Raw genomic sequence first — 21,945 nt, forward strand, 5'->3', positions numbered from 1 at the left:
CCATTTGCAGACATCTCTTCCCCGACAATGCTGACACAGGACGTGCAAAACAGACAGCATTACTAACCCCCCACCCCTTCACACAGACACACATCCCTAAATTGGCCCCATGAGTCGGTTTTACACATATTCTTAGAAATACAAAGTTTCTGTCACATAGTGTTCACTTATAGGTCAGAATGCATGGCAAGTATTTCACAAACATTCTGTGTGCAACTAAAGCACCCCGCAAACCTTTTATAAGAGCAACTCTGCTAAAGTACAAGCCATTAATTAACAATATGAACATTTTCTGTTCACTTCTGCTCAATTTAATGATAAATATAAACTCTCTGATGTACTCTCAGAAATCTAAATCATAATAAATCCTTCCAACAAAAAATTAATTCCATCTTGACACTAATACTACAGTCTCATCAGATGTGTAAAGAATTAATCTGAAGCTACGTTTTGCTGCAGAGGAGCATGTTATAACGTAACCGATGCAGCTTTTTTGGTAAACGACCTATTTCTCTCGTGGCAACAGGCCGCATGTCACAGATAGGAAGAACCACTGAAGTTGTGAAAACAGGACAGGAAATTGAGACAACTGCACCCTAAAACATGACAGTTAAATGTGCTGCATGCTGCTCTCTAATCCTCCAGGCTGTTACAGTCCCTGTCTGTAGGAATGTAGTTTGTCAATCTACAAACATAGTGGGGAAACCACCATGTTTTAAAAAATGCTACTGAAGGTACACAAGACAGATCTTCCAGCTTTAACAGGAGAAAGTAACAGTCAGGTCAGAATGAACGAATGAATGAGTGAATGTGAGGCCTGCAGCTTGAATTATTTTTTTATATTACTCTTTGCCAGTTAGAAAAAAAAAAAAAACTGAGTAAAGGTTTAATGAGAGAGTTTTAGAGCTTACATCTACGCATTTTACCAACCAGAGCTGGATCCAAGATAGAACGAGCCATCAGAATCCATCCTATCGGGTGCAAAAATGTATTTCCACAAAGTCAGGATCGTAGCATTTGCCTAACAAATGACAACACATTCTGCTCTGTGGATCAGTTTTTAAGATGGTTTAGGCCTCAGTTAGCTGGTATGTATAGTACACGTGGAGAGTAGTGCGTGCACAAATGGTAAGCATTCATTATTATAGATTTAATTTGTATATTTGGTCACATTAGAACGTGCGTTGGAATGAACACTTCCTGTCACACAGTGTGGTTATTAACATCAACAATATCTTGCTGTGCTGTTCAGGTGACTGCAGGCTCTTGTAGTGGGCATCAAGTTTTTTATGTTGTTTTTAATGTCTGGAAATTAGGAGTCCAATTTGGATTACTTCATTTACCACACACACACACACACACACACACACACACACACACACACACACACACACACACACACACACACACACACACACCCTCCCTCCCTCTGTACGGCCACTTCCACTTAACTCCCCCAACTCAATAACATGATTTATGCTGCTCAACCAGATAAGAAAAACAACTTGCTGGGCCTTATTTTGAGTGCCATTAGTAGTCTTCTTCTTATGCCATGTCTGACAGCAGCATATTTGATGGCATCTATATTATTAACCTGCCTGCCTTTTTTTCTCTACAGTTTCTTGATCCCATAATTTCAAAATTATAATGATTCCACGTAAAAAAAAACAACACAACAAGTAACAGTAAAAAACCCGCAAGTCTGTAAGTGTGTGTCAGTTGTGTCTCACTACTCTGCAGATTCTTTTCTTGCAGACATATTTGAAATGTTTCATCCTGACTCCCTGACTCTGCTGTTGTTTTGGCTGCTGTGTGGGAGCCATTTGATGCATGACTGGACTGGAAAAGCTAAATTCTCATAAAGTAACCCTCCCACAGGCTTAAAACATGTACAGGAGGCTCGTGCATAGATTCACCTCTACGTAAAAGAAAAGGAGACAATATGAGAAAATTGTGTATAAATTCTCCTCGAAAGCATTACGACCAAAGCTAAATTCAAGTGATTCTTAAAGCAGCACTACTGTGTTGCGTACTGTACCTGCTTATTTACACGCCCTTCTCTGAGTTGTTTACACTCATACCAATACCAACATGTCACAGCATAGGAATACTGGCAGCAACAAGGGAGGATATCATGCCCACAAAAATACCAGCAGCATACTCTCAACCAAGCTTGAATAAAAACAAGGCGAAGGATGACATCCCGAACTCTTCTTTTAAACTCTAAACTACCTTGCCAATTTTACCGCTGACGGCAGCCATTCGACTCTCAAAGATATCTCGGAGGGAGGTATTCCATTTGAAGCTTATACACTGCATGAATCTTGCCAAGATTCTTTCCACGCCGCCTTGCCGCAGACTACAAGGTAAAATGGGGCAGAAAAATCTCAGGGCTCCAAGTCTGAGTCGAGGCTGAACAGGCGACCAGGCTGTTGCAGAGGAGGCTGCATACCAAACAGGTCTGGACACAAGCACCCTGATGTGTCCACCCACAGTCAGGCATGCAGTGGTAACAAGCAACGCACCTATGGAGCAGAGACTAAATGATGTCATGCTTCTCTGTCATACACAGCTGTCCTTACAGGACTATTCTCACATTTTGGGAAAATAAAGTTATTTCCTTTTGCTAAGATTGATACCACTCATACATCTGTTTGCTAAATCTAGAGCTACGTGGGGAAACAGCTAGCCTGGCTCAGTTCAAAGGAAAAAAAAAATCTGCATACCAGGAAACAAATTAACCCCAACCGTCTGTAAAACTTGTTTTTACATGTCTTTGTACAAATTAAGCAAAGAAACATGTTAATTGCTGACATTTAGAGGTGCTCGAAGGTGGATTTTGTGACCTCAACCTGCTCCGCGTATTTTCACTGCCAAATATTGTTTTCTAAAAAAAAAAAAGCAACAAGGACACAGACATTCTTTTTTTGGGGGGGTGGCAGGTGCGGGGGGAGGGGGGGGGCTTACAGTATGCTGGGCTTACATTTATTGTGTTTTCATCTTAATGTTTTCTTTGCTGTAAAGGTTAAAACACTGTGAAACTTGCTAATTTGCAGCTCTACTGCTTTGGTTTTGCAGCTAATAACAATTAAATCAGCTCTTCCCATCTGATCCCCCATAAAGCCTCGCAGATAGGACCACTCACACTGAGACAGCTTAGCCCCTTCAAGAGAGCTTATCTGATTTCACACAATTGGATACTGGGTCAGTGTGGTATTAGGTATCACTGGCCAACGTTTCTATCTAATCGTGAAGCCAGTAAACGTGTGTTCCTTTCCTGGATCTAAGGAGAGAAGTGCAGAGTCATTGCATGTCAAGATGCCAGGTGCATACTTCAAATGCGGACAAGGGAGGAAAAAAAAATTATTAAGCTATGCGAGTGAACCAACGCGCCTAAATGAAGTCATGATGAATGTTTGGATTGCATTCTTTAGGTATTACAATATGACTTGTACTCTGACACACTTCAGCTTCTCATCTTGACATGTTTTCTGTGTCTGACCTGTACTTTATCGCTAATAATGTTCAGGTTAGGATTACTGCACTAATACCAATATATTTAAGCTACAGTTCATATATTCCAGCTACTATCAAAGGATAATTTAACCTGTTTGGAGAAGTGCTCTTCGCAGGAAGCAGAAGGATAGTCAAGCAGGTCAATATTTGAGAAAGCTTGATGAAATACACGTGTTTATGATAGTCAGGTGATGAGGAAGGTGCAGCATGGGTGCAGGAGATGAGGACAATAAACTGCCTGGTGGAAAAGACAGGCGCTCAATGTGGTTATATAACAAAATGTTTACATGGTGTTATTGTTTAACCACAATATGGATGTGTAATAATTGCATGTGGGTAGAGGAGGTATAGGCAGAACTTAAATGGGTTTATTAAAATGGCTTTTTCGGGAAGACACACGCATGACAGGTATACGTAACCTTTGCTTCAGTGCTACTTTGAATAAAGAGGCCTGACAATCCGCCTCCCGAGGGGCCCGCGCTATGTTGTTCTGACGAGAATCACAATGCAAAAACGCATAGGTAAACAAGGAGTGGCTGTTGCTTAGGAACATGCAGAGGGAGAGGGCTTGTAAAGTAGGCTCCGTGCTACAAGACAGAGCGAGCAGGTGGGCCTCATTCAGCTCAGCAAAGGCCAGACCTGTTTGTGAGGACACGTGTTGAAAACCAAGCAGAGCGAAAACAAACAAGACGACAGAACGGATTTTCAAATTGCCTTTGCACTGACCTGCTTTCACCGGATACAATCAAAGAACTGGACTGTAAAAATTATTTCAGCATTTTTGTTTAAGAAATGGCATAGAGACTCACTGAATACAACTAATGTTATCCTACTAATATCACCATTACTGCCATTACTACCCCATCCTCAGTTACAGGTGACAGAATTCGCACAGATCATTTTTAAAATAGTCAAGTGAGAGTGAGGAATATGTAGGGAATATGATTATTCACCTTATTATGGAAAATTTGAGGAAAGGATCCATGCAAAATAATGACTGAAACTACAATCTATAACTGGTTAGATTATTTTAGCATAAAGACTGGAAACATGGGGAAAACAGCAACCCTGGCAACTTTAAATCTCACTAATTAACACACAATATATCTTGTTTGCTTCATCTCAAGAAAAAAGATGGTAAATAACCGTCTGTAAAAGTTATATAGTTAACTTTTCAGCATTCTGCAGTATTACACAAACAGGATATGAGATGTTAATCCGTGAGGATTTGGACAGACCTAGCTGTCTGTTTTCAGATGTTATGCTAAACTAGCCTAAACTAACTGGCTGCTCGCTCGAGGTTTATATTTAATGGTCAGATATGAGCGTGGTATCAATCTTCTCATCTAACTTGCTGCAAAAAAGCAAATGAGACCATTTACCCAAATGTCAAACTATTGCATTAAAGGATCATAAAGTGTAACGTTTTGATGTGAATGCAGCACCACAAATGAGTAGCTCGTGCAGTCATTAAGCTAAAATCTTTAGAAAGGATATTTGGATTTCCTTGATGGACACATTTTTTAAGAAATAATAATTTCGCTGTAGAATTACCGTCACCAAATCAATAATTTCTGCATGATGTGCACTGATGCGAGGACCGTGGACGAAGGCTAGAAATTGGAGCTGAAGAGAAAAGTAAGAATAAGTGTAAGTAACCTTTCACACAAACAGGGAACCATGCTTGTAAATGCGTCTCTTTAAGGTCCACTTTAAGCTCCATTAAATGCCCGAGAGTCTGTCAGAGTCCCTTAAAATCTGGTGACTATTTCACTAACACACAGAAAAAGGTGATGAAAAGGAAGAAGTGACATTTTAACAGGATGAAAGCAAACTTTTAAGGAAAAGGAGGCAAGTTGGCAAGACAAAACAAATAAATGAAGAAATAAACTAACTTTAACTCAGACCACTATAACTGGGCCCTTTCCACTGAGGCAAGGAGCTCAGCAGATCATTTTGAGTGCTGCAGTTATTATGGGCATGGCTAGTTTTCCATACAAGAGCCTGCTGCTGAAGCTTCCAGACACAGACACCCATGCAGCTGGGTGTCTGGGACCAAAGCCTCCGAAAACCATGTGGGGAATCAATTTCCCTCTGTGCCTGGGTCAGAATGCCTCTTTGTGATACTGCATTAAAGCCAACATGATGTTTAAATTAGCACGAGAGAGAGTTGGCAGGAGACACCAGCTGAAACTTATTTCACAGAAGATGTCAGTTTTACGTTCACATGCATCTCACACTGGGGAGCCTATTTTTGCATGTTGTTACCTCATGCAGGGTGGAACCCATATAATTGGAAAGAAAAACATTGCACCACGAGTGTGTTTTCAGGCCACTGCGTTATATACTGTATGTAGTTCCAGCAATTTATAGCAGTCTGCTTGCCATCAGCTTATCAAAAATGCATCATATTTCTGTATTAACCAAGTATACAGTCACAAATGGTAAATAAAGGCAGAAACCAACAGAATGCTGTCATGGAAATTTCAGAGGTTTTGCGTGCTGCTTTAATCTGTAGCAAAATTAAGTTGCGCCTCAAACCTGCCTCCACCCACACAAGCTCAGTGAGCAATTTCTATGAAAGATAAACTTTTATCAAGATACACGCGGTCATGATTTCCACGTTAAAGTACATGCTCAGTATGTCAGTCAATACTTATTAGTTAATTCCATGAACAGTAAGCAAGAAAAAGGCAAGTAAATCAATTTACTATAAGCCTATGCAGCTGTTGAGTAGTTTGTAATTCATGATCGCTTTATTTTTCACTGTTTCTTATCATCTGTTGCCCTCATTAACACCTAAGCAATAGTCTATCCTCATAGATGTAGTTAACTTATTTTTCTAGAAATGTATCTCGATATTTATAATATATATCAGTTTTAATTAACTTTTTTTGTAATTTCTGCATATCAATCCTTAGCTTGACTCAAGGTTTTATTATCAAAATGTTAAAAAATATTTATAACAAATAATAGTCCTGCATTCAAACTTTCAGGGGTCCAAATGAGGCTGCAGTGGAGCTTTTTAGTGTTGTTGTATTATTTATTATATCATTAGCTTATTTTCACTAACATATCAATATGAGAGCAGCATTTTAATGTTTTAAATGGAGTAAATTAAGTTCATTTGATAAATTGTACACACTGCTGACTAGCTGATTCTCTAACAGTGCAATATGTTCTATAACCTCATCACTGTTTTCATATTTACATTTTTAATCTGAAGAATAATTTGTAAAATTGTCAAATAAATCCAGCAGATTAAAACACACACACAAATGTCCCCTGAAATGTAGTGGCTAAAGTACAATAAACAAATTCCAGTACCTCCAAATTATACCCAAGTATATTGAGTTGAAGTACTGAGTTACTTTTACACCCTGTCAGAGCAAGACTCTGCAGCCATGTTGAGGAGGCAGACTCTGTGCTCTGATCAGCATGCTACATTGCATAACCAGGAGAGTTATCAAAAGGTGTGACCTGATATTCCACATATCGTCTCTCTTTGTCTGACAAAATGACGGTCTTGTCTTTCCCTTGTTTCAGCCAGGTGGGTGTTATCAGTCACATACACCTGCCCACTCCCTCTGTGACCAAAAAAACGGTAACACGTAGAGAAAGGCTGGAAGCTCACACCTCTCACAGTTTCTGGTGGATTCAAGGTGGCGTTAATGTGTTAAATTAAGTGAGAATTTGGGGATGAGTCTTTACTAAAACATTTGATTTGTGAAGCCTTATAGAAACGTTTAAAATAGTGTATTTAAAGGCTTTTCACTTTACTTTAGATCGTCCACAAACACAAAAGCAAAAACCTTTGAAAGAGCTCAACCGACCATCTAATGTTTCAGAGTATAAAAGGATTTTAAAATGACCACAACAAAAAAAAAAAATCCAAAATTACATCACATACTCTTCTGTTCTCAGGAAATAAGGTTGACGACACAAGAAACAAAGAATCATCTCTGCTTCTGTGATCAAGATAAAAGGCATTTTTCAGGACTGAAATTAAATCTGTCTGGATAGAAAGGCTCCAAACGTTTTGGTTTTCTTGGCCATGTGGTCCGATGTGATGATCACTGCTCTGGTTCGACGTGTACTTCAGAACAACCGGCTGCTAGTCCCGGCATGCTCCGAGTATGAGGCAGTTGCAACACGGGGGAGACAATTGCTCAATCGATTTAACTTCATTTAGCAAGGGAGGGTTTCCTGAGTACCAGCAGCACATGAGCACAGATATACCAGTGACTCACAGAGCGAAGTCAGAATGTGCCTTGCTCAGTGGCACAGTAGCTGTTAGAGCAGAGGAAAAGTTACACATTAACTTTCCCCACCCAGATTTTCCCAGCTGGTCACAGGGGTTCAAACTTCCCGTCACAAGTCGACTTCTCCAACCGCCTCCAGAAAAAGAGAGTGCGATGGAAAATAAAATGGCAAAGAAGAAATGGAGAGACTGACATGGAAACATGATTCAAATCCATCCTCGTGCAATATAAAACAGCAAAGCAGGCTGGGGCCCTGATTACAATTTCTTACATTAACATTTTCCAGCAAGGTTTATGAAAACCCAATGACCGTGGGTAAACATTACATGTTCATCAACTATTTTCACTACGAGTCCTCCGGTTATCCACATCTACCAAGATAGATGGGACCGTTAATCAGAGGTAGTGGTAGAGGTGATGGCCACCTGACAAAAAGCAAGCAGTGAGCAAGCAAACTTGTTAAGCATTATAACTCGTACAAATATAACAACTATTTCTCTACAAGATATAATATTAATAAATACAAACTTTTCCCATCTCTGATAAAGCACTTCACACATGAAACTGACATTTGTGTTTATTCTATTTAAAGCCTAACAAACATTTTGTACCTGACCAAACACAGTTGACTGTGTGTTTGTTCTCCTAAGAGCATGTACCTGTAACATGAAACTGAATTACCTCCCCATTTTTACATATTTCAGCATGCTGAGGCTGTAGTAATAAACTGAACCCCACCTCCACCTCCTCCTCCTCCTCCTCCTATTCTCGTCATGCCCTTCTCTTGCAACGCCTCCATCATCTTGCCCAAGCCTAATGATCTAATTACAGGCCAAGACTTGTTGACTTTGTATTAAAAGAAGAGCCATCTTGACACCACTGTCCAGCCCCCCTCCTGTTGTTGTTGTTGTTTTTTTATCAGCCCCTGTTCTTTGAATGAGACACACTAAGGCTCACTAAGCAGCAGCTAGAGTATGAGTTCATCCTCTGAGGCCAGAGGGCCTCATTTACAATCCAAATCAGTGGGCATAGATTATGATGAGAAAGTTAGATCGAATGCAAACTCAGCTCAACAACTCAGCCACTCACTCGCTGCATCATGTGCTGATACTATAGCAGGTATAAAAATAGGATATAGAAAAAGGTTTCCTCTGCTATTACAGTGCAAGGCCCATTGATCCACACCTAATACTAGTTCAGTAACTGAGCCTTAGGTATAGAGATATTTATTTCGTATCTCTGAATTAATCTGTTCTGTGTTGGCTTTCTTGGGCCCAACTGTTTCGTAAGACATTATTTCTGAATGCCGAACCAATGCAACAATCACATGCTTGGGTACTTTGCATATAATTACATAAAGAAGCCTGACCAAAATTGGATGAAAATGTTTTGCCCCGGTTCAGGGATTACAGCAGCACCCTGTGTAGTATCAGTGCAGCGGCATGTGAGGACAGATTCAGAAGAAAGTAGGTGTGAACTGTAAATGTTGCTCAGGCTGCAGCCAGTTTAAACAGTGATATAGTATGTGCACATTATAATATGCGGTCCACAAAGTGCAGAGTAGATTTCTGGTGAAACAGGAAGCGAGTTTTTATCTCTGCTGCACTGAGCAACTTTTAGAAACAGATACTAAACAAGACCAAAGCAGAATAATTTGGTTGCCGGAAAGGCAAAAAGACTTTAGGGAAGGTCTGCTTATGTACAGACAAAAGAGGAAGCTAAATACTGCAGGTTCAAACTTTCCTGTGAGGTTAAATGACAACCTTCTGGGTATCTACATTACAAGATGAGCAACAGTCTGTTCTGGTGAATAAAAGAGTTTCATGCATGAAGCCCTGCATGACTGACTTCATGCACAGAGCTGCAACAGCAAAAACCACAGCTGTATTTCGCCTACATATGAAGCAGTTCACATTTTGAATAACCACTGTGTGACATCTGGATAGCAACCGTGGATCAGAATCAACATGGTGTGTAATTACTGATTACTACACCATGAAAAATACATGTGGGCTTGGTCAAGGGGCTTGCAAAACACTGTTCCCGCCCTTGTTTCAACACTCCTTATAAGGCAACAATTCATAAAAGAAATGCAACAAACAGACCTATCAGTTTGTTAATATCACTCTTATTAGTTTTTAAACATAAGGTACAAAAACTCAAAGTTATCATTTCATCTAAAAAGTTGTCAAATCTGAAAAAAATTTCAACAGGGTTGGAGGAAAAAGGTGTTTTGTGGGCAAGATCAGCTACTGTAATTATATTATAATATATATACTATTTTGCCGTTGAACAAAAATTATATTTGATGTTAAAAAAAAGGCCGGGAAGAAGTTAACTGGGGGAAAACATGTACCTTAAATATCCATAGAACTGGAATGACTTGTTAAAGTTTGCCTCAGAAAACCTCTATAGGTCAGGTGTGTTCATGAAAATGCTATAATAATATCAAAGGTGCATCTACAAAGTCGCTCGACTCAGAAACATAGCTGGCAAATATGCATGTACATTAACTCCTGAGTAAAGTAGTATTTATGTTAATGGTGAAGAAATTTAGTAAAAAAAACATTTTTATTCATTCCTTTCCCCAACAAAAATACATCGAAATCGGCAAAGTGTGAACAGGAGAACTATTCATCACTGACCTCAAAGACACAGGGTTCGGGTGACAAGGTCCATGATAGCAATCGAACAAGTGTCGATCTCAGCGACCATTGAAAATCAAGCAAAAAAAAATAGGCAACAAAAAGGTGAAACTGGGAATAATCCAATACGTGTTCAGAGGAGGAAGAGGGTGTCTAAAGACGTGGACTGGCCTCTTTCTCACAGTGGCAAAAACAAACTGGAGAGGAGGAGAAAAAAAAAGACAATGCGATGGCTGCTGTTTGAAACAGAAAAAGGAGAAGTGTAGTGAAGCAACATGTCCTCTCACTATGAGTCACGCAGCACTGTCGCCATTGGTAGGAGAGCCCTGAGGCAGAGTGCCTTCACCTGGCCAATCAGCGAAGAGTGTCGGCCCTGAATGCAAATCCTTTCAGGTGAGCTGTACTGGCGGCGGGGATTGGACGGGGCCACAGCGGGGGAGGGGAGACGAGAGAGGGCCAACCAGAGGGCCACACCTTAAACAGCATGAAAGACGCTAGACGGGTTTCTCCTGCAGAGGCGGAAGACTGCAGGAGGTGTAAACAGTTAGACAGGTATGCGCTTACTTTAGACTTTGACCACACAATATGGGCCCCATCTGATGATTAAAATCTGTATGGCAGCTCAGCAGTAAAGTTCACATCTCTTTATGTCCCATTAAAACCTTTACAATGAATTGTGGGTCTATTAGCCGTGTCAGTGAGACAGTTAAGCTGCTGACTTGTGGGGGAGTTTTTCTTCCCACAGTACAACGCATCATAAAACAACCAGTGGGAGATACAAAGACATGAAACTGCATTTGGGTATGAGCAAGTGCTTCCTCTCTCCTCCTTCTTCTCCTTCTCCTCCTCCTTCTCCTCCTTCTTCTCCTTTTTTCTTCTTCTTCTTCTCCTCAAGATTCAGTGATTGGACTCCTGTTGCAAACAATCATCACATGCAGGTTTGTATCTAAAATCTTCCACTTAAGGTATTTTTTAAATATGCAGAAAGGGCCTCAGATCAGTATCATCATTTTCACTGACACATATCGTGTTCAGTATGTAGGTGCTTGATAAAAATAGTTATCAGAAATGGTTCTCAAGCAAACAGGAAGTGGTGGTCTGTGGTGAGAGCTGAGCACTGCGTGTCTTCATGCTATCTGTGCACCTCTGAGTAACAATTTTCACCAAGAGGACCCCATGTAGTGTTTACCACAAGCAAAAGTCAAATATTACTATTAAAAAATAAAACGTATTTAAAACTGGGATGGTTGGGAAAAAACATCAAGTATTATAATACAAGTATTTATATTTAAAAAAAAATTAACCCATTAAACTCACTTACAGCAGTGTCTGTTTGTCGAGTACCCCAAAATCAATCTCTCTCTCTCTCTCTCTCTCTCTCTCTCTCTCTCTCTCTATATATATATATATATATATATATATATATTTTAATTCCTTCAGGCGTCTCTTCAATACAGTTCGGTTCAGACTCCAAAGCAGCTGTTTGCTTCGGAGCAAATTGATAGCCTCGCCCTGAGGTAACGTCACACCAAACAAGCTCCATTCATCACCCGCCTTTGGAAATAGTGTCCACAGCTCCGAAGCCTCGGAGCAAACTGCTCACTTCTTGTAATATAAACTCTTGAGGCTAATGCACTGCAGCGCTACTCAAGTCCAGGACAACCATGTAAACATACAAACACACACAGATGCGTGTACACAAGCAAACTTAATTCCAATGTTACTGCCATTATGTTAAATTTACAGATAATCTTAATCTCTTGACAAACACCAGAGTATCTGACCACAGTATCTGAAGCCTGAGAGCTGCACACATTTTTATGTTCCTGTAAATATTAAAATATGTTGATTCAATTGTAATTTGCTCCGTGAGAGAAATCACCTCGTGTTGCAAAGACACTTCCACTATCAGCAGAGTATGATTTTTTTTTTTTTTATCTTAAAAATGAAAAACTGAAGCTCTATTCACACAGACTACCCTCTCTATTATAAAAGAGGCCATCGAAGGAGGTCAGCTTTAACAGTTTCTTAACTTTCTGAAGACCAAATTCAAAAAATGATTTACAACTCTGAAAAGAAAAATGCAAATATTGTGTTTAAAAAGTATTTTCCAACACAGACTCTCTAAAAGGGAGCAAATAAATTAATGACAAGACATGGATTGCATCCTTTAAAGAGAAGAACATTTACTGCTCCAGCCTCCTGACAGTATATTCTGAGCCAAGGCAGTTTGTAGTTTGTCATTAGAGGAAGTACAATGACAGCACTAGAGGAACAACAATTTGTGTATAAACTATCTGTACATACATACATACATACATGTCCTGTAAAGATCTCACTGAGCATGGCAGTAGGGAAAAATCTCCGGCTCTCTTCCTGCACAAGACCTATTTACCCTAATTAAGTGTCCGTTGGATCATAAAGATAAGATTTATGCAGTTAAACACTGTGACTGTCAATCAAGAAGAAACCAAATGTTTCCTCACAAGAATTATGGTATTTAATAGTATAAAATGAATGTCAATCAAGCCTAAAGCCAAAACAAACACAAATGCTAAATTGCACTGAATGTACTTAAATGGAGAGCACATATAACAAAACAGTGAAACAACATTTGTCTACATAACCTTAATTTAAGATGTCGTTCTCTGAAACACACAGTAGCACTTGAAGGATTAGTCAACTAAGAAGTTAGTTGATCAACAGAAAATGTATTGATTGTAGCTTTGAACCCGCTAAGTAAATACAACAATAATTTGCTGATCAAATGTCAGAATTTTGTTTCCTTTTTTCTGCCTCATAATAAAATTACTGTGAAAGAAATCTCCCCAAATTAATTGAAGTTGATTTATGATGGGAATGTATCATTTCAAACACTTGAAATTATTATTTGATGAAGTAAATGACAGATTAATTAATTGCAAAAAAAATGTGATTGAAATCTAATTTGAATAGTTTAAAGGTCTGAGACACATCAAACACATCTCGACAAGGGGACAATATTGATTCGCTCTCAAAAAATGGACGGGTTTGTTCAAACAGTCCGATTACCTTCAAATGGCTTTACACTCTGTATGCAACAGATACTCTCTCTGTGCGTGCCAATCCATCCATCCATACTACACTATGTAGTATGCCAGAAATATATTTAATATGTCCCAATAACAGAGTATGAGCAAGGAAGTAGGCCAAAAAAAACATCTTGTCCTACAGCATCAGGTCATAGTTTGCAGTGCGTAGGCCAGCAGGCTTCTCTGGCTGTTCTGACCCACAATCCTCTGCGCAGTGGGAGATACGTCACATAGACGGCCCCGCAGAGAGAGTTGGTGGCGCTATAGCTCAACCCGGTTGATATTTGCAAAAAGGAAGAAGAAGAAGAAGGGGCATTAAAGAGAAGCGTAACATTGAATGTACCACCGGTTCCAAAGTGCATCCTTTTTCCTTATACTTTAAATTTTGCGCTACAGATCGCGACAGGTATGACCAAGAGTGTCAAAGTTCAAAGCGCATGTTTATGACAAAGTAATATGTACCAACTGTATAGCCAAATGTATAGTGTGTGCAACAGTAAATACTTTGTAAGGGTAGCTGCAGCACGTGCTAAAAGTAACAAGAAAAAGTATGCAATATGGATCGCAGCTTCCATCTTTGACTCATGAAAAAGTGTTTCACGGGAAAACTGGAGGAATCAGAGTTTCAGGATGCATTAGATGTCCTTTACACAGATGCTCCTTAAATCTCTGAGTTAATGCAAAAACAGAAACTAGATTGTTGAGTGACGTCTGGACTGGATTTGATAGCGACGGAAAAAACAGCAGAAAATGTTTCTTATAGCCGACACATTTTTGGTCTTTGGGTTCCAGTGTTTGGAGTGGCACATTGACGGCCTCAAATCTAGTCTAAACTGAAAAGCCTCATGAATGGCGTGTCAATAAAGTATTACTGTGTAATTTCTTCGAATACAGCGGGGGGAAAAAAAACATACTTATTTTTTCCTAAGAAGCTACCATGCTTCCAATTATCTTTTGTAATACTGAACGCAAACTCACCCAGATTTGCACAACAAATCACATCCACACTCCGGGGAAAAGCAATAAAAGTACAGATGTTTAAATTGCTGTTGCTCATGTCAGTGGGATTGAATCAAATTTACCCCACAGTGAGAAAATACAAAAAGCCTTTCTCACAGAGTGCATTGTGTTCTTGCTTATTTCTACAATGGTTGTGTATTAACTAGAGCAGAGAGAGAGAAAAAAAAATGCCTTCATGTGTGATCAGTGCAGAGCCACATGACCATGAAGGCTATCTGAAAGGACACACCTTTCCTTTGCAGCCGAAGAATTAAAAAAAAGGGGCCCTGGTTACTGGTTACTCTCATGTGCTCGTTCTGAATAACAGAGGCCAACCACAACAGAAGCAGGCCTCAAGGCCCCCATTTTCTGTGGTATGTCCCTACTAAAGTCAAAGCACAACAATACTTTGCACCAAGCTCTGTGTCAGTGAACTCCCTTTAGCCCAAAAAAGGGACACTAGACAACTAATTGCATGATATTTATCATTTTGCTTGTCTATCCAAAAGCTAGAGTCATCTTGAGAAGCTAGATTCACATATACCACTATTACACTTACTCTATGCATGAGTAAAATTATTAATAAGACAATATTATAACTTGTTATTCAGGTTACTACAGAAAAAAAATGTAATATCAGGTCAAAAATGTACAAAAAATGCAGCCCTGAAATAGTCACAGTTCTCACTGCTTTCACTTTGTTTCCCACTTTACACGACACACTTTATCTCGACATGTCCAACAAATTTGTTCCACTACGAATCAGATGATTCAGATCACTCAGTGCAGAGTTATATTGGAGAAGTGCGGACTCATAAAACCTGACAAACATTTTGAAACCATCCTTGACAGGGTGAGATATGGGAGCATTTGGAGGACACACAGAATTATTTGTGTAGCTTGGAGGTCATCTGATGGCTGTTCTAGCTGCTCAAATACAGAAGTGGGAAGATTTCAGCTGAGGCTGTCGGATACCCGCAAACGGGACAGAAGTGCGCCTAAAAGGAGACACAGAGTGAGGTAGACAAGAGGGCAGCAAGACATTTTAATTAACCTCACTGAGACGGACAAAGAAAACACTTAAAAACATTTGTCAGGTGAGGGTTATTATGACAGATTGAAGGCCTCCAAGGTGATATGCAAATACCGCAGTTACTCTGTTTCTAGCAGGCCAGCTGGTTGAGGTCAGACTTGGTTGTTGCAGCAATAAGCTGACAGCTCATGTCGTTATGAAAACGTTATCTTTCTTGGACAGTGACCATCATGGGCTGAGCTGAGAGCTAAGATGATTCACTGTGCTGACGAAGCATGACTATGGACACACAGACCTTACAGAGCTGCGTATGTGCGCAGCTGTAAAGACAATGTGCTCAGTGTGCAACAGCTCGGCCGACTGTGTGCGAGTGATTCATTATTCATTAGCACCTCTGAGCAGAGGCTGATGCAAAGATCGCAGGCCTCTGGCAGAGAGTTTTTCGATGCTGCGTTCATTTTATCCCTGACTTTACTCGCACTTATATGTAACATGAACCATGCACACGCTTGCAAATGACTTCTGGAAGAGATGATGTATACCAGGGCCCTCTTTCCAATGATACATTTCAAATCTACTAACTCTGCAGCCGATTAACTTGTCTTTCCCTCTCCTCATATTCTTTGAGTGTCAGTTTTCTCTCTGCAAATTTACAGGAAGATTGTTAAATGTTATATATGAAATAAAAAGCCAATACATGCTGTCATTTTGCAGACTTTCCAGCAAATGAAAAGATACGTGTGAATTAAAAGACCTGAAACGGAGCAAAATCAAAATGATATAAATGAATAAATTTACAGGCAGCATTTAACAATAAATTCTTCAAGTAATAGCTTGAAATTTAGGGAATTACACTTATTCCTTTTTTTTTGCGAAGCAGATCGTTACCACTCTCATATGTATCCATTAAATTTGAAGCTACAGACAATTTGCTTATCCCAGCATAAAGACTGGAAACAGGAGAAAAGCAGAACAAGTTCACGAATTAAAAATCCATCTGTTCATTCGTTATCCACTTTATCCTATGCGGGGTCACATGGGGACCCAGAGCCGATAGCAGCTGACTTTGGGTGAAGGCGGGGTACACCCTTGTCAGGTCGCCAGTCCATCACAGAGCCAACACAGAAAGACAACCACTCACATTCACACCTACGGACAATTTAGAATCACCAATAAACCGAGCGCAATAAACCGTGTTTGGACTGCGGGAGGAAGCCGGAGCAGCAGGAGAAAACACGCAAACGCCGCGCAGAGAGGTCCAAACACAGATCCTTCTTAGCATTGAGGCGACTGTGCTAACCACTGCACCACAATGCAACCTTATTCAGATCAAAATTAAGTAAAAAAAAAAAAAACAAAAATGCTGACAAAACTGAATCAAACTGTATAAGTAACAGATTTCAGAGTGGAATCCATTTTGAAATCTAACAAAAGTAAAAAGCCTTTCCCAAATATTGAACTATTCCTTTAACGTGGGGGGGGGGCTCATGAAACACTAGACGGGCCCGTAGATTAGGACACCATGTATAGAGGAGAAGTAGGGTGACCATAGTATTCAACTTGTGTGCTCGGTGGGTAAAAAAGTAGATTTTCTAAACAGGGAGTAGAAGGAGTCAAAGCGTTAGATCTACTGCCGTGAAAGCCACACACACGCATCGCATTAAATATTTAATATGGAGAACAGGCCAACCATCCACATCACACCTCTGTGGGCTATTTCTGCTACCTGCAGTCAGATGACAGCAACAAGGACCCATTGCTGCATTTCTTCGCTTACATAAGTAGTCTCTCATACAGACAACATATCGTAAACAACCACTGAGGTAATAAAGAGTCCATCTGTGTCACTGCGCTAACAGCAGGCATGCACCAATGTGTACCATTAGGAAACGTTTTTTAACTCAGGAGCCGGAGTTCATCTCATGCTCATTACTAATAAAATGCCATGAGACCCTTAGAGCATATTACGCTGTCACTCAAGGCCTCGATTATAATATCCAGTGGCTGCATGCAGTTAAATAATTCAACAGGCCTGAGAACTGCCTGTCACTCTGAAATTAACCCAAAAGAACAAAACTCAACCCAAAAGGACAACGTTTATATTGATGATGAAGACAGTTAACTGCCTTTCAGCAGACGTAATGAGCTGTAAACTCTATCAGCTGTGTCTCTGCCTGTATTAGTTACATTTGTTGAAAGGTGAATGAGGACAGATCATTTGGCTCCTTCGGGCAAGACCTGCTGTTTAAAATCCAAGCTGCGCAGGCTGAGCTGACTCATGAGAGGCCTCCGTGAGCCACTCACTACTACGTCATTAGCTCCGAGAGGCATGAAAAATGATAGGCTGCAATATCATTATGAGCCAAAGTAGCAGACAAAGCCGGTTTCTATTTTTGTCAGGCTCTACTTTGTGTGGTGAAAGCTCCTCAGACACTCCTTAATGTAATTACACATACATCAGTTTTACAGCATGCAACACTGTGTGTGCCTGTTCTGACCTTAGAGGGCACCATAAAAATATCATATAAGTAATGTGATTAACTAATCTCATGATGTCAACATGCTGCCAGAGCTAACAACCCAGAGGGCCTCTCCCTACAGACAGTCTTATTCTGAGGCCAGGTTGATATACACAGGCTAAATATTTGTGATATTTTCTTACATTTTCTAGCATCTGAGACTTTCTTTAAGCTGAATACAAACTAATATGACATTTCCTTTAAATCTGTCCTTCAAAAGGAATAGTTGTGATATATGCTTATTTGTTTTCCTAATGACTTGAGACGTGCCGATCGATACCATTCTCTTATGGGTTTGTTTGATGTAAAGTTATAGTCAGCAGGCTGTGAGCTTAGCATACCATGAAGACCATAGACTGTATAAAAAAAGGTGGACACGGCGTTCAGATTTGAAAAATGAGGCAGATGCGGAAGTGCCTCAAACTGCAATACCACCGAGTGCCACTAGAGGTCGGCTCCACACACTTTCTGTACGTTCTGGCCTTCCATCTGAAAATAATCTTGTCATTAATTATTAAAAAAAAAAAATCCAATTGTTTGATTGACTGGCCTGTGGTGCAGTCAGGCGACAGCTATCGGTGGGCGGGATGTAGTATCGCCGGGTTTCCAATCAGATTGAGCCAGATCCCCCGTTCGCCCAAATATGGTCACTACCGGCTCCAAACCGCTCCGGACTAGCCAGATGGCGTTGACCAAATTCTGAACGAGAGGCTTCATCACGGCCGTTCACAAGCCAAATGCCGCTTGATAAAGACTGGAAAAGAACAGCTGGCCTGGCTCGGTCCAAAGTTACCGAAACCCGTCTAACAGTGATTCAAAAACTCATTCATGATCTTTTCTTTGTTGTTGTTGTTGAATTTCTAGAAAAACTGAAGAAATGTAAAATTGAAAATATGTTTTACAGGCAAATTGTTTCCCTTTGGATCCAGACGGTTAGCCGTTTCCCTCTGCCTCATGTCAAGCTGAGCTAACCAGCTGCTTGCTGTAGTTTCATATTTACTCTACAGACATGAGCGGTATCGATGTCCTCGTTTAACTCTCCCCATAAAGTCACGCAGCACATGTTGAGTGATTTTGAAAGAAAACAAAAGTAGCATGTCCTGACTTGCTTTTAAACACACAGTCATTGTTAGCCCCACAGAGTGTCCTTTTATGATTACTGAATGAGCTAATCATTCACACATTTGATGTTGCATCAGAAGTCTGGCCGGTTCCACAAACTAAAATATAATCACAACTAGATGCCTACAGTACAAAGTCAAGTTCACCTGTTCCACGTGCTAAAAATAGCCGTGACTGTAACACCGGGTCACGTCACAACAACATAGGCTACAGCTTCATGGAGAAACCAATGCAGAATGACTCGTCTCAGTCACATGCTTGTGAGGCCGGCAGCATGAGAGCACAACGAGGCTGCAGGTGGAATTTCCCTCGTCTCGCCTTTCTCTCTGATGTCATATCCAGCGGCAGCCGCTTGCTGCTGCTGCCGCCGCGTAGCAATCAAACATGTCTGACAAGGTGATATGCAGGTGTCAAAAGCTCAGAGTGGTTCAACAGCAGCATACAATTAAGGAACTTTGGAAACAGCAGTTCCCCTGCAAGGCTTCAACAGAAAACAGACCAAACAGGAGGTATTTTTTTGACATGCAAGAAAAGGGAAGTTCAACAGTTTTATTTCTCTTTTCACAAGTCGGTTCCTGCATTTCTGCAAGTCACTGGAGGTTTCAGCCGGCCTGTACGATTGTTTGTTTAGTCAAAGCATATGAACATTGCCATCTTGTGGTTAATTCTAAGGCACCGAATTGCACTAATTTACACCTGGAATAAAGGAGCGTTACGTAAAGTTTGTAAGCTTAGAAAATGTTGATCCTCATATTTTTGTGAAGCTTAAAGAGTAAGTGATCAAACTGTATGTGTGGATATTAAAGCACCAGGTAAAACAGCTTTTTTTTTTTTTTTTTTTTAATTACCAAACATGCCAACTTGCCAAATAATTTTTTTTTTAAAAACCCGGCTGCATTCCTCGTCTCTTGCAAAGCCACTCTGAAAGCTTTTGTGAAACTAGAGTGCTTTCTAAATAGGATAAAAGCCCAGTTCTTCTTTTTGTGTAGTCAAATCAATATCCAGAGGCCCATTAAGACTGCCGGGTACATCTTGGGCACGAAGAAGTATCTGATGTCTGAGGAGCCCTTCATCACTAAAGGGAGCACAACAGCTCTCCATTGTTGGCCTCGGTCATCATCGCACTCCTCAGCCGCTCAGACTGCTGACGGTGACATCACTGTCACAGGATAAGAAGGCTGTAGCGGGAAGTGCTTTGGCCTGAGCACACACACACACACACACACACACACACACACACACACACACACACACACACACACACACAACTGAACCATATCCCTCGAAGCCTGTGCAATATTAAATCTATCAAAGCAGAGAGGAAGGCGGGGGGCGGGGGGGGGGAGGCTGATGAGAGAGGCAGCAGCATGTCAGGATGTTCCTAAAACAAGGGCACATGCTTGAGACAAACAAGACGACTCAACTCTGGAGTAAATTTGAAAAGTCCTGTTTTGGATAATTGTTTTCAGCGGATTGAAGTTTCCAATTATCCACAAGGCTCTGCCAGTTGTTCCCACCATGGGAAGACTGGCGGGGTGGGTGAAGAGTTGGTGGGTCCAGCTGGTCTTGTCTCTAGTGGGACTGACAAACCAAAAACTTGTAACCCCCCCTCCACCCACCACCCAGACCCTCTCTTCCCTCTGCGTCACGGCGACCGCCTGCTCTAAAGGGAGCAAATGCTGCCGACCAATGAGATCGCGTCTGTCTGTCCCATGATACAAGCATCTCAGCCCAAAAATGTAAACATCTGGCAAACATTTAGACCCGCCACAGAACAGGGTTGATCAACAGTTTTTTTTGTTGTTTTTTTTAAACCCAAACACAATTCCATCCAGCAGTGCAGACATATATTTGTATAAATCGGGAAAATCAGCAAACATCCATTTATATTTCTCCTCAAAGAGAACACAAGGGTTATTTGAGATTCTCTCCCACAGCAGCTCTCTCCGATTATATTCAATATTTTCAATCTGAAAATATTGACTAACACTCATCCACTGAATGGGTTTCTCAGCTTTTCAGAGTTTTATTTGATCTTTTTAAACCAAATATGGCTCCACCAGGGTCTGCAAAGTTAAACTGATGCTTTTGTGCCACCAAGGAGCCAAAAAAACCTGAAATAATCAGTTTACTATCATCGCAGACAATAGAAATATAAAGAAGCTGGTGTAGTTTTGTATTTGTGTTTTAAAAAAAAATTTTTTAAAAAGATTTAAATCAGTCATTTCAGCTATAACGTCAATTTATTCTAGTGGGAGGCAAAAGATGTACCAATTTTGATATTGCTCTGAGAGGCCAGGTTTACTTGGACTCACATTTTCCACATTCTGGACAGAGTATTGGAGCTGCTGACCTTGGGTCAAATCTATGTTTCTCAAAATGGAGGACAAAATGAAAACTCTCTCCGAGTATAACACAACTGAAGACAAAAAAAAAAAAGCTGCACTGGTATTCTTCTATTAGTTGTGACTGCTATCTGATATGTACAAATTGCCACGATTTTCCAGCGCGCACACACACACACACACACACACACACACACACACACACACACACACACACAATCAGTGTAGTCACATGCCAGCTGAATGACACAAAGGGGAGTCACAGAAATCTGTGGAGTTGTAGGGAAAGCAAAGCATGCAGGTCGTCTGTCCCAGACACCATGAGTTCAGTCATGTCTTTTTTTTTACTCTGATGAAACTTCTGAATGATTTCTACTGGTAAAGTGCATTAAAACGCAAAATCACATTCTTTCTCACGCCTTTTCTTATTATT

The 21,945-nt window shown here is 40.5% G+C and overlaps 1 protein-coding gene across 5 annotated transcripts in view; it reads right to left on the reverse strand.

Annotated features, from left to right (window-relative positions):
* The window catches only part of elf1 (E74-like ETS transcription factor 1), a 44,480-nt gene that overhangs the window by 18,567 nt on the left and 3,968 nt on the right, over positions 1-21,945 (reverse strand). Inside the window, exon 1 of one of the 5 annotated variants that reach the window (XM_069694241.1) lies at positions 10,424-10,684. The exons of the other annotated variants lie outside the window; for them this stretch is intronic. The gene's annotated coding sequence lies outside the window, so the exon portion shown is untranslated. Of the gene's footprint in view, positions 1-10,423; positions 10,685-21,945 lie in introns of those variants that run through there. 5 annotated transcript variants of the gene reach the window in all.

Source organism: Brachyistius frenatus, unplaced genomic scaffold (assembly GCF_029030835.1).
Source record: "Brachyistius frenatus isolate BFR_SWC_R1_liver_20210118 unplaced genomic scaffold, ASM2903083v1 Contig_17, whole genome shotgun sequence".
NCBI classification, from domain to species: domain Eukaryota; kingdom Metazoa; phylum Chordata; class Actinopteri; family Embiotocidae; genus Brachyistius; species Brachyistius frenatus.